The following is a 12,779-nucleotide window of genomic DNA, read 5'->3' on the forward strand; positions in this document are numbered from 1 at the left end:
TTCAAACTATTTTTGCCATTCATGTGTATGGGGTTTGTCATTATAGATATCTCCAGTGTAGTTGCGGATATCTGCAACTGTTATTGTGGATATCTGTAATTCCAGTTTGAGATATCTACAATTTAATTTTGACTAGTCATAATTCAAGATATCTTTAATTATTATCAATTGAAGATATCTACATGGTCCTTTCTAGATATCTTGAATTGAGTTTCAGATAGTCAAAATGACGTTGTAGATATCTCAAACTGGAATTATAGATAGTCATAATGTAATTGTAGATATCTATAATGACAAACCCCATACACATGAATGGCAAAAATAGTTTGAATCCTACTAGTCAAAACTGAATTACAGATATCTGTAACTGTAGTTTTGACTAGTCAGAATGACGTTACAGATATCTTAAATTAAAATTCATAGTAGTCACAATGACATTACTACTAGTCAAAGTTACGTTATAGATATCTATAATGGTAATTCCGGATAGTCAAACTTAGTGATTAAATGTTAAAACGGCTTGCCATAAGTACCTACATTCAAACCTGACTGACGAAGCCCATGACGTAATGATTCTTGAGCTGCTGTAACGTGTGCATTTCCCAGTTGTGGGATTAATATCTTCTGTAATTATCAGCACATTGAAGGTAAAGTATGTGCTGTATGTATAAAGGAACACTTCATCCTTCAGTTTATCACAAACATCCGACACATAAAGGAACACTTCATCCTTCAGTTTATCACAAACATCCGACACATAAAGGAACACTTCATCCTTCAGTTTATCACAAACATCGACACATAAAGGAACACTTCATCCTTCAGTTTATCACAAACATCCAACACATAAAGGAACACTTCATCCTTCAGTTTATCACAAACATCAACACATAAAGGAACACTTCATCCTTCAGTTTATCACAAACATCCAACACATAAAGGAACACTTCATCCTTCAGTTTATCACAAACATCAACACATAAAGGAACACTTCATCCTTCAGTTTATCACGAACATCAACACATGAAGGAACACTTCATCCTTCAGTTTATCACAAACATCCGACATATAAAGGAACACTTCATCCTTCAGTTTATCACAAACATCAACACATAAAGGAACACTTCATCCTTCAGTTTATCACAAACATCCAACACATAAAGGAACACTTCATCCTTCAGTTTATGACAAACATCAACACATAAAGGAACACTTCATCCTTCAGTTTATCACAAACATCAACACATAAAGGAACACTTCATCCTTCAGTTTATCACAAACATCCGACACATAAAGGAACACTTCATCCTTCAGTTTATCACAAACATCAACACATAAAGGAACACTTCATCCTTCAGTTTATCACAAACATCCAACGCATAAAGGAACACTTCATCCTTCAGTTTATCACAAACATCCAACGCATAAAGGAACACTTCATCCTTCAGTTTATCACAAACATCCAACTAATTAAGGAACACTTCATCCTTCAGTTTATCACAAACATCGACACATAAAGGAACACTTCATCCTTCAGTTTATCACAAACATCCAACACATAAAGGAACACTTCATCCTTCAGTTTATCACAAACATCAACACATAAAGGAACACTTCATCCTTCAGTTTATCACAAACATCAACACATGAAGGAACACTTCATCCTTCAGTTTATCACAAACATCCGACATATAAAGGAACACTTCATCCTTCAGTTTATGACAAACATCAACACATAAAGGAACACTTCATCCTTCAGTTTATCACAAACATCAACACATAAAGGAACACTTCATCCTTCAGTTTATCACAAACATCCGACACATAAAGGAACACTTCATCCTTCAGTTTATCACAAACATCAACACATAAAGGAACACTTCATCCTTCAGTTTATCACAAACATCAACACATAAAGGAACACTTCATCCTTCAGTTTATCACAAACATCCAACGCATAAAGGAACACTTCATCCTTCAGTTTATCACAAACATCCAACACATAAAGGAACACTTCATCCTTCAGTTTATCACAAACATCAACACATAAAGGAACACTTCATCCTTCAGTTTATCACAAACATCAACACATAAAGGAACACTTCATCCTTCAGTTTATCACAAACATCAACACATAAAGGAACACTTCATCCTTCAGTTTATCACAAACATCCAACGCATAAAGGAACACTTCATCCTTCAGTTTATCACAAACATCCAACGCATAAAGGAACACTTCATCCTTCAGTTTATCACAAACATCCAACGCATAAAGGAACACTTCATCCTTCAGTTTATCACAAACATCAACACATAAAGGAACACTTCATCCTTCAGTTTATCACAAACATCCAACACATAAAGGAACACTTCATCCTTCAGTTTATCACAAACATCAACACATAAAGGAACACTTCATCCTTCAGTTTATCACAAACATCAACACATAAAGGAACACTTCATCCTTCAGTTTATCACAAACATCCAACACATAAAGGAACACTTCATCCTTCAGTTTATCACAAACATCCAACACATAAAGGAACACTTCATCCTTCAGTTTATCACAAACATCCAACACATAAAGGAACACTTCATCCTTCAGTTTATCACAAACATCCGACATTGACATTTGAAGGAACCTTTGAATCCACCCACTCCACTGAGTTTGAGCTGGTTGATTCTGAAGGAGTGACTGAGTCTAATGAGTTGACCCTTCTGTCTGATATCAGTCCTGCATTCATGTGTTCATGTCTCTTTAATGGTGCAGCTGAGGGTGAGGGTGGGGCTGATGAAAACAGATCTGCAGCATCACTATGTTCAGTCTGTCACACACAAACTGGAGCTGAGATCACGTCTGGACAAGTCTCTCTAAGCTGAGGTAAAAACTGTTCTCTGATCTGTTCACCACTTCACTGTCTGATCAACAACCACTGGAATCATCCTTAACAGCTGATCTCAGGTCTGTAACCTGTTCAGCTTTATTCACAGAGACATTATTCTTAATATGAAAATATTTAATAGGAGCAGATATGAATCAGTTTTATAACGAGCCTGCGGCAAAAAGAAATAAAAAAATAAGAGTTTGAATTTGTATATTCAAAATTATATTACATCAAATCAAATGCACCTCTTTGAAATGTATATAAACTAAATAGTAAAATAAACATATCTTAAAATGTATTGCCATATATTTCTATTCTATGAGTTTGTTTATTTCTTGTGCCTATTTTAATTCTGTATATTTACGTGTAATTATTTTAATTTGTACAGCACTTTAGTCAAATGCTGGTGTTTTTATATGTCCTACATAAATAAATTTGATTTGCTTATTAAGATCAGCAAGTCCTCATGTTTGATTATTTTCTTTAACTGATCAGTTGTATCGCTTCTTGTGTTGCTTGTTTTTAAGAACCTGGTGGCTACGTATTGTACGTGACATCATGCTAACAGACTGAGGCAGGGCAGAAGTTCGATTTAAGACGTGGGTGTGTGTTAGAGACAGAGGGGTAGATCCAAACCCTCAAAAAGGCCTTAAAAGTTTGTATATTCTGTATTTTGGTATACATGTATGTGTGTGTGTGTATATATATATATATATATGTGTGTGTGTGTGTGTGTGTGTGTGTATGTATATATATGTCCCAGGTCATGATATCATGCTAACAGACTGAGGCTAAAGCTAACAGGTCCCGGGTCATGATATCATGCTAACAGACTGAGGTCAAAGCCAACAGGTCTCAGGTCATGATGTCATGCCAACAGTTCAAGGCTAAAGCTAACAGACTGATGCTAAAGCTAACATGTCTCAGGTCATTAGATATCTTGCTAACAGACTGAGGCTAAAGCTAACATGTCTGAAGTCAGTATATCATGCTAACAGACTGAGGCTTAAGCTAATAGGCTGAGACCAAACCCAAAGGACTGAAGCTAAAGCTAACAGGTCTCAGGTCACGCCAACATTATATAAGAATAGTCTCTTAGATCTGGATTTTTACCTCTAATGGAGCGGGCTCATTTTACGTTCTTTGATTTGAAGTAAACGTAACGCTACATTACAACTGTAGGTGTTAAGCTGGTTTGGTGGACATGCTAACGTTAGCAGCTTACATTAGAACAGAAAAACGTGAATTTAATACCATGAACTTGTTCTGGGGTTTCTTTACCGCCCAAACACTGTGATAGTTTTGACCACAGCCTCATGGACGCTGCTTCAACATGAAGTGGAATACAAAGCTTCAGTTGACGTAGAGACAATGTTTAAAGGTCATGATGACAAATTTCACTGTTGTTGTGGTTTTTTTTTGCAGTGTTACACAAAACTACAACCTCCATCTGTCATCTGATCCTGAAACAAGGAGATGGGTAATGTGTTTTGTAATCCGACCATAAGTGAGGAGCACATGAGAGAGATCGAGAGTAACTTTCTGGAGCATTTTGTGAAGCGACTGGCCGAAGGTCCAGATCTGAGAGTCAACAAGAACATTGAGATGTTTACCGGTCTTACTTCCTCAGACAATCTGAGACAACACTATGAGAGGAGGAAAAAGAAGACTGGCAAAAGTGCTGCTGACTGGATCAAGATCCTGGCGGATAAGCTGGGTGACTTGACACCAGCTCCTGAACTGGCGGGCCTTGGAGCGCTCTCCATTGTCATTGTCATCGACATTGTTTCATCTAGTCCACCAGAGGAGAGCACGAAGGGCGCTCTGCGTTGTGTGTTTGCTGAGGAGGAGGCGTCTGAGGTCTGGGATATGGTCGAGATTTCCCTACAGAGATGCATGATGAACATTCAAAGCAGAGACAAGCTGAGGAACCACATGGAGTGGATCGAGTGCCAGCTGAGCGCCGCCCTCACCAAGCTGAAGAACTCCATGGTGAAGGACGGACACATGACATCTCCGGCTCTGAAGGCCTGGGTGAACGGGGCAGCCTTCCACGTCCAGATGCTGATTCACCTGGTGAGACTCGGAGGGATTCAAACCTGCGACCCTGTGGAAGAACTCCTCTGGGCTTATCAAAGCGACCTGGACATACTGTTCAAGATGCACAAGGAGATGATCCAGGCAAAGTGCAGTCTGAGAGAGAAGCCTTACTTCATGGCCCCAAATAATAGATATCTGGTGGATGAAGATTCAAAGTGGTATATCCTGGATTATAACACCAGCTATGACAAATACTTTGAGGCGTATTATGAGCACAGGTACAGCAGGCAGAGGTGTGAGATTCAGCAGTACTTTGGTGACGTCAGACAGAACCTGCAGCAGCTGGTCGATCAGAGAGGCTCCTTTAATGTCTAACGAGAGGCTGATAAATCTGAAGACAGACACCACAGGGACAGAAATAGGGCCCTTGTGACTCAGGCTTGTTTTGGTTTATTTGATTCTGATTGTTTTGCTGGTGTTTTGACTCAAATTAGACTTATAACGATCTCAAGCGTATTTTGACTCCAACTTGTTCTGGCCTTCTGGGTTTCTTGACACGGAATAGTTTGGGTATTGGGGATGTTTAGAGTCTGAGTCGTGTCAGCCTTGATTGTCTTTTCATGCAAACTCATCTTGATCTTGTGTGTACTTTGACACAACTTGTCCAGGTCTTGCAGGTTTTGGTTGTGACAAGTCCATTCAGTCAAAACACCCATGTAATGTGACAAGTCCAGTATGAGTCATAACACCTGCACGACCAAGACGAGTCTGAGTCAGATGACGTTAACAAACCAACTGCTTTGACTCTGACTTTCTCATGGATGTTTTAACTCAGACCTGGACGGGGCTGTCCACATACTTTTGGCCATATAGTGTTAAAATAAGGACACAACTTTTCATGGATGACATGTTAAACAGAAGTAAACAGATGCAGTAAAGTAAAATCTGACTGGTGTTTCCATCTCACCTCAGGTCTGTGTTAGTGAGGCTTTAACACACCTGGCTGACCAGGTAACTTCAACACAGCTCAAACATCCAGACTCCCTGCTCCGTGTTTCGGTTCTCAGCCATCAACTGCCAGAATCCAGACAGCATGTTCAGGGATAAAAACACACTGTACCACTTTAATACAACATTAACTCTCTGAGAGTCTCTGATCACTGTCTGGTTCATCTCTAAACTTACAGACCTGTTTCAGGCACAGCTGGAGTCACAGAGCTGACGTATTTGTGCCGACTAAAACTTTTTGCGCTCCCAGTAACAAACCCTGGTTTACAGTTAAGACTCAGGGAGCTCCATTATGCCGAGGAGGAGGCAGAAGAGGAGAATAGACTTATGTACAACAAGGCCAGAAACACACTGAGATCAGAGGAGCAACACTGAAAACCTGGAAGACAAGTTTTCAGTCAGTGACTCGGGGTCAACTCTCCTGGAGGACAGTCCTGTGTTTGTTTGACCCGTCCACCCAAACCTGCCTCCTTAGGGCCCGTACACATGCTGCAACTTTAACCACCTGGAAAACACAATGTTGGGTACTGGGCGCTTACTATTGTGCCTTTTTTGAGCAAGCTTTCAAGAGTGCAGCAGCAGGTTGTGTCTGAGGTTGCTAAGCGACCATAACCAGCACTGTATCACAGCCTGTTTACCTGAAACCCTGAGGTCAGAGCTGATCTACTTCCTGTGTGTGTGTGGGACAGATGTGACGCTCTGACAGCTCTGCACTAACATGATCAGCTCCTCCTCCATATTTATCACACACTGATATTTACTGAGGAAGGAAAGATATCTGTGGGCTGTGATTGGTTCGTCCTCGTCACATGACATGAGGTCATGCCATTGCACTCCAGAAGTTGAACAGTTTATCTCAGGGTGCAGCCGCTCTGGTCATGAGCTCACCTGCTGCACGTCCTCATGGAAAACAATGAATTTGAAGGTGCAAAAAACACAGCATGTGTACGGACTCTTAGACAGACTTTTGCTTTTAATACTACCTCCTACTTTACTCACGTCAGTGCTTTAGTCACATGATCACAGCCTTCCTGATTAGGTGGGTTATATACACATTAATTATATATGAACTGTGGTGCATTACATTTCAAAGGCGTATGTACTAACAGTGCATGAGAGCAGTTTGTTCTATGTATCATCCATCTATAGATCCTGCCTGCTGTGTGTACTCTATAGACATGTAGAAATCAACTAAAACGGGCCATGAGGGGGCCTAATGTGGGCGTCCAACATCAACTGCCGTCATCAACTCAGGCCCAAGAGAGGATTAATGAACAGCATCAGGATGGAAGAAGGGAGAGTGAGCCCAGGCCCAGTGGCTGGATAATGAAACTGGATCCCAGTCGGCAGTCAGAGAGCCTCCAGCTGGGAGCAGCAACTGTAGCTGACTGTTGGTGTGTCCTGTACATAAGCACCCACTGTATACTTACATACATATATGAAGTCATCTAAAGAAAAGGTCTGAATGTAGCAGCTCAGCACACTGACTGAAGCCATAGGGTTAAATGCTTCAGCCAAATAAATGTAATGTAATCTATTACACTGCCCCTTCAGTAATTATACTCTTGCATTGTGTGTTTGTTTACAGTCTACAGAACACTTGAATACTGACACTATGTGTTGTTGATGCTTTTTATATATATTCATATATACACCTACATATATGTGTGCATATCAGTTTATATTAACGTCTCTTCTTCAGTTTTGTTTACTTGATTTTATCTGTTTGTTTCCTGTAACTGTTCTGTAATAAAGCTGATGTGTCACGTCAAAGCACCTGTTCAGTATTTACCTGAGAGGTGGTGGAGGAGGAAGTGAAATACATTAAGTACAAGTAGTTAAAAATTGTTCTTCAGTACTTCATCCCTGAAACATGACATCGTCATGATGTCATCCTTTCCTTCTCTCAGTTCTTTAATAAAAGTATTAACATCCTGATACAGAGTGGCCCATCTCACGCTAATGTTTATATCACAGTGTTGGCTTGTGATTATTGATGCATTCATGTGTTCATGTCTCTTTAATGGTGCAGCTGAGGGTGAGGGTGGGGCTGATGAAAACAGATCTGCAGCATCACTCTGTTCACACACAACCTGGAGCTGAGATCACGTCTGGACGAGTCTCTCTGACCTGTTCACCACTTCACTCTCTGTCACTCTGTTACTCCTGTCGGAATCCAGACTCACTGTACTACAGAGTGTGTACTTCTGCAGAGCAGTTTGACAGGGAGGGAGAGAGGGTGGAAGGTGGACTATTGCACAAAATGTTTCTGTATGATTTCTTCTAATATCTCACTCAGAATGTTGCTTTGTCACTTTCTGACTTTGATAATATTTCGTTAGCACTCCCCCAACCCCGAGTCATCATGACAGACTCACGTGGACTCCTCCTAGTGAAACATCTTTGAATGTGTACTGTGTGTAATGTGGAAACTTCCAGACTCCTGATTAAAGACAGCAGGTTGTGTTGTGTGAACAGCACGACAACAAGTTGTAAGGTGTGAACTTGAGCTGCGTCAACATGAGGAGAAATACAAAGCGTCAGTGAATGTGCTTTCTACGATAATTCAGATGGAAATCTTCAATGTGTGTTGTTGTGTGTGTTTCAGGTTTACACAGAAAACTACAACCTCCATCTTTGATCCAACCCTGGAAACAAGACAATGGGTGACTTGTTGAGCAAAATAGAGGAGCGTTTGAAGGAGAGGGAAAAGGAAGAACTGGAAAATTTTGTGAAGCGACTCCCCGAGGGTCCAGATCTGAGAGTCAGCAGGAGCATCAAGATGTTCACCAGTCTTGAGTCTTCAGACAACCTGAGGCAACACTACGAGACAAGGAAAATGGAGGCGGGTGATGTTGCTGCAGACTTGATCAAGAACCTGGTGGACAAGCTGGCTGGCTTGGAGTCAGCTCCTCAACTGGCGGGCCTCGGAGCGCTGGCTGTCGCCGTCTTCATCGATGTCATTACCTTCAGTCCACCAGAGGAGAGCACGAAGGACGCTCTGCGTTGTGTGTTTGCTGAGGAGAAGGCGTCTGAGGTCTGGGACCAGATTGACGAGTGCCTGAAGAGATGCATGATGAACATCAACGACGACGACGAACTGAGGAGCAACATCAGCCGGATCGAGTGCCAGCTGAGCGCCGCCCTCACCAAGCTGAAGAACTCCATGGTGAAGGACGGACACATGACGTCTCCGGCTCTGAAGGCCTGGGTGAACGGGGCAGCCTTCCACGTCCAGATGCTGATTCACCTGGTGAGACTCGGAGGGATTCAAACCTGCGACCCTGTGCAGCGAATCCTCTCAGTATACCAGAGCGACCTGGACACACTGTTCAAGGAGCACAAGGAGATAATCAGGAAAAAATGCTACATGAGAGTGGTGGTTTTATTTGACCAACCTGTTCACTACCTGTTTGATGAAGACTCAATGGGCCACGTCATAGATCCCAAAAACACCTATGACGAATACTTTGAGGCGTATTATGAGCACAGGTACAGCAGGCAGAGGTGTGAGAGTCAGCAGTACTTTGGCGACATCAGACAGAACCTGCAGCAGCTGGTCGACCAGAGAGGCTCCTTTAATGTATCTCCTTACCTCCACCACACTGCATCCTCATGGGAGGATGTTGGATCTCCATAAATCACTTTACATCACGGCAACAAAAGGGAATGGCTCTCTCCATCACCTTTCCCAAAACAACCAGTACACATCACTGGTTGGTTCTCTGTTTGGGAGAGACCAGTTCAAACACTAACAACAATAGCTGCTGATGCATATGACATCATACAGTGGTGCACTGTCCAGATGGAGGGCAGGTAACTCGAGGCACAGACGACTAACTCCAAACATGCTTATGATTTGTGCTGTTTACGACTGTGCAATCAATCAGATTAGGAAAAAACAACTAAGGCTGCTACGTCCTGAAAATAAGACGTAAAGAGGTGAAGGGGAAAAAAAAACAGCAGCATGTGGATAAAAAAACAACTTGTGTCTCAAGGAGCTAAGTCAGCTAATGTCAAACTTAAACATTAAAGCATTAAACTCAACACACTTTGAGTTGGATATAATCACAATGTACTGTGACGACTTGTCTGTGACTTAGGCCATGACCCAGATTGTTAACAACAACTCACCAGACAGACCTCTGAAAACAATTGATCTATAAAATAGCAGCTAAAGTTAGCTAATATTAGCCAGTATTGTTAGCTAACGGAACAGTTGACCTAACAAGTAGAAAATAGTAGCCAAAGTTGCCTAATGTTAGCGAGTAATGTTAGCTCATGGAACAGTTGACATAACAATAGAAGACAGAAAATAGTAGCCAAAGTTGGCTAATGTTAGCAAGTGGGGTCATCCCTGTGTTTCCCAGGTTCTATGTTCCCCACTCAACCAAAAAGGGTTTCTCGCTTACTAAAAAAACCCGGGAAACATAGAACCTTTTTTGTGTAAGTGGGGAACATAGAACCCGGGAAACATAGCTACGCTCCCGTCCAGGGTATATTTATGGATCCTGAGGTTAATTTCAATACCTTTTTAAGACTTTTTTAAGACCTTCCATAAAACTTTAAGACCTCATCCCCACTTCAAGCTGTCGTTAGCAGCAACGCATCTTTATCTTACTAAACAGTTGTAGTTTGCAATTAAATCTATGGAGCACAAACATACAACAGAACTCAGATAAGATGAGAAGGAATAAAGCTTGAAAGAATAAATTAAACCAAAGGCAGGTTTATTAAAATACAGAAAAAGCACTTTTCTCCATTTTAATGGATCACATGAACCATGAGTTTAACTTCTCTGATGATACGAGCTGCCTCCAAGTTCATCCAACACTCTGATGTCGTCATGTTCCTCTGTAACCAGTTCACACCACAGTACATGGCTTCATCACTTCCTGTCCTCCATCTGAATTTTGCACATCATAATAGTCACATGATGGCAAAGAAGCAATTAAAAAGCATAACTGACCCTTTGCTAAGCCCCGCCCCTTTGCGATGGTCCGTCACACTGTCAGAGTTAGCAATAAACCCACTCTGTCACTACCTGAAGAAATATCAAAGGAAAAATAAAAAAGTAATTTGAGACAGACGGTCGATGATCAGGATGTCAAACTGATTCAGCAACAGAAACAGGTTAAAACAACAAAGACTGAAGCTAAAGGCTGATGGCTAAAGGCTAATGGCTAAAGGCTGATGGCTAAAGGCTGACGGCTAAAGGCTGATGGCTAAAGGCTGACGGCTAAAGGCTGATGGCTAAAGGCTGACGGCTAAAGGCTGACAGCTAAAGGCTGATGGCTAATGGCTGATGGCTAAAGGCTGACGGCTAAAGGCTGATGGCTAATGGCTGATGGCTGATGGCTAAAGGCTGACGGCTAAAGGCTGATGGCTAATGGCTGATGGCTAAAGGCTGATGGCTAATGGCTAAAGGCTGATGGCTAATGGCTGATGGCTAATGGCTGATGGCTAAAGGCTGATGGCTAATGGCTGACGGCTAAAGGCTGATGGCTAATGGCTGATGGCTGATGGCTAAAGGCTGATGGCTAAAGGCTGACGGCTAAAGGCTGATGGCTAAAGGCTGACGGCTAAAGGCTGATGGCTAAAGGCTGATGGCTAAAGGCTGACGGCTACCGGCTAAAGGCTACCGGCTAAAGATTGATGGCTAAAGGCTAACAGCTAACGTACAGATGACAGTGGAACAGTGAAGACATCACTGATGATCAGAGGACAGTGAATGTAACTGATATTTAACCAGCTGTGTGTCGTCACAGTGTGTGTGCAGACAAACGTGTTTAGCATGATTCTTGTTGGATGTACAGTACAGGCCAAAAGTTTGGACACACCTTCTCATTCAATGCGTTTTCTTTATTTTCATGACTATTTACATTGTAGATTCTCACTGAAGGCATCAAAACTATGAATGAACACATGTGGAGTTATGTACTTAACAAAAAAGGTGAAATAACTGAAAACATGTTTTATATTCTAGTTTCTTCAAAATAGCCACCCTTTGCTCTGATTACTGCTTTGCACACTCTTGGCATTCTCTCCATGAGCTTCAAGAGGTAGTCACCTGAAATGGTTTTCCAACAGTCTTGAAGGAGTTCCCAGAGGTGTTTAGCACTTGTTGGCCCCTTTGCCTTCACTCTGCGGTCCAGCTCACCCCAAACCATCTCCATTGGGTTCAGGTCCGGTGACTGTGGAGGCCAGGTCATCTGCCGCAGCACTCCATCACTCTCCTTCTTGGTCAAATAGCCCTTACACAGCCTGGAGGTGTGTTTGGGGTCATTGTCCTGTTGAAAAATAAATGATGGTCCAACTAAACGCAAACCGGATGGGATGGCATGTCGCTGCAGGATGCTGTGGTAGCCATGCTGGTTCAGTGTGCCTTCAATTTTGAATAAATCCCCAACAGTGTCACCAGCAAAACACCCCCACACCATCACACCTCCTCCTCCATGCTTCACAGTGGGAACCAGGCATGTGGAATCCATCCGTTCACCTTTTCTGCGTCTCACAAAGACACGGCGGTTGGAACCAAAGATCTCAAATTTGAACTCATCCAAACCATCCTCAACCAAAGCACAGATTTCCACTGGTCTAATGTCCATTCCTTGTGTTTCTTGGCCCAAACAAATCTCTTCTGCTTGTTGCCTCTCCTTAGCAGTGGTTTCCTAGCAGCTATTTGACCATGAAGGCCTGATTCGCGCAGTCTCCTCTTAACAGTTGTTCTAGAGATGGGTCTGCTGCTAGAACTCTGTGTGGCATTCATCTGGTCTCTGATCTGAGCTGCTGTTAACTTGCGATTTCTGAGGCTGGTGACTGGATGAACTTATCCTCAGAAGCAGA

Source organism: Epinephelus fuscoguttatus, linkage group LG19 (assembly GCF_011397635.1).
Source record: "Epinephelus fuscoguttatus linkage group LG19, E.fuscoguttatus.final_Chr_v1".
NCBI lineage: Eukaryota > Metazoa > Chordata > Actinopteri > Perciformes > Serranidae > Epinephelus > Epinephelus fuscoguttatus.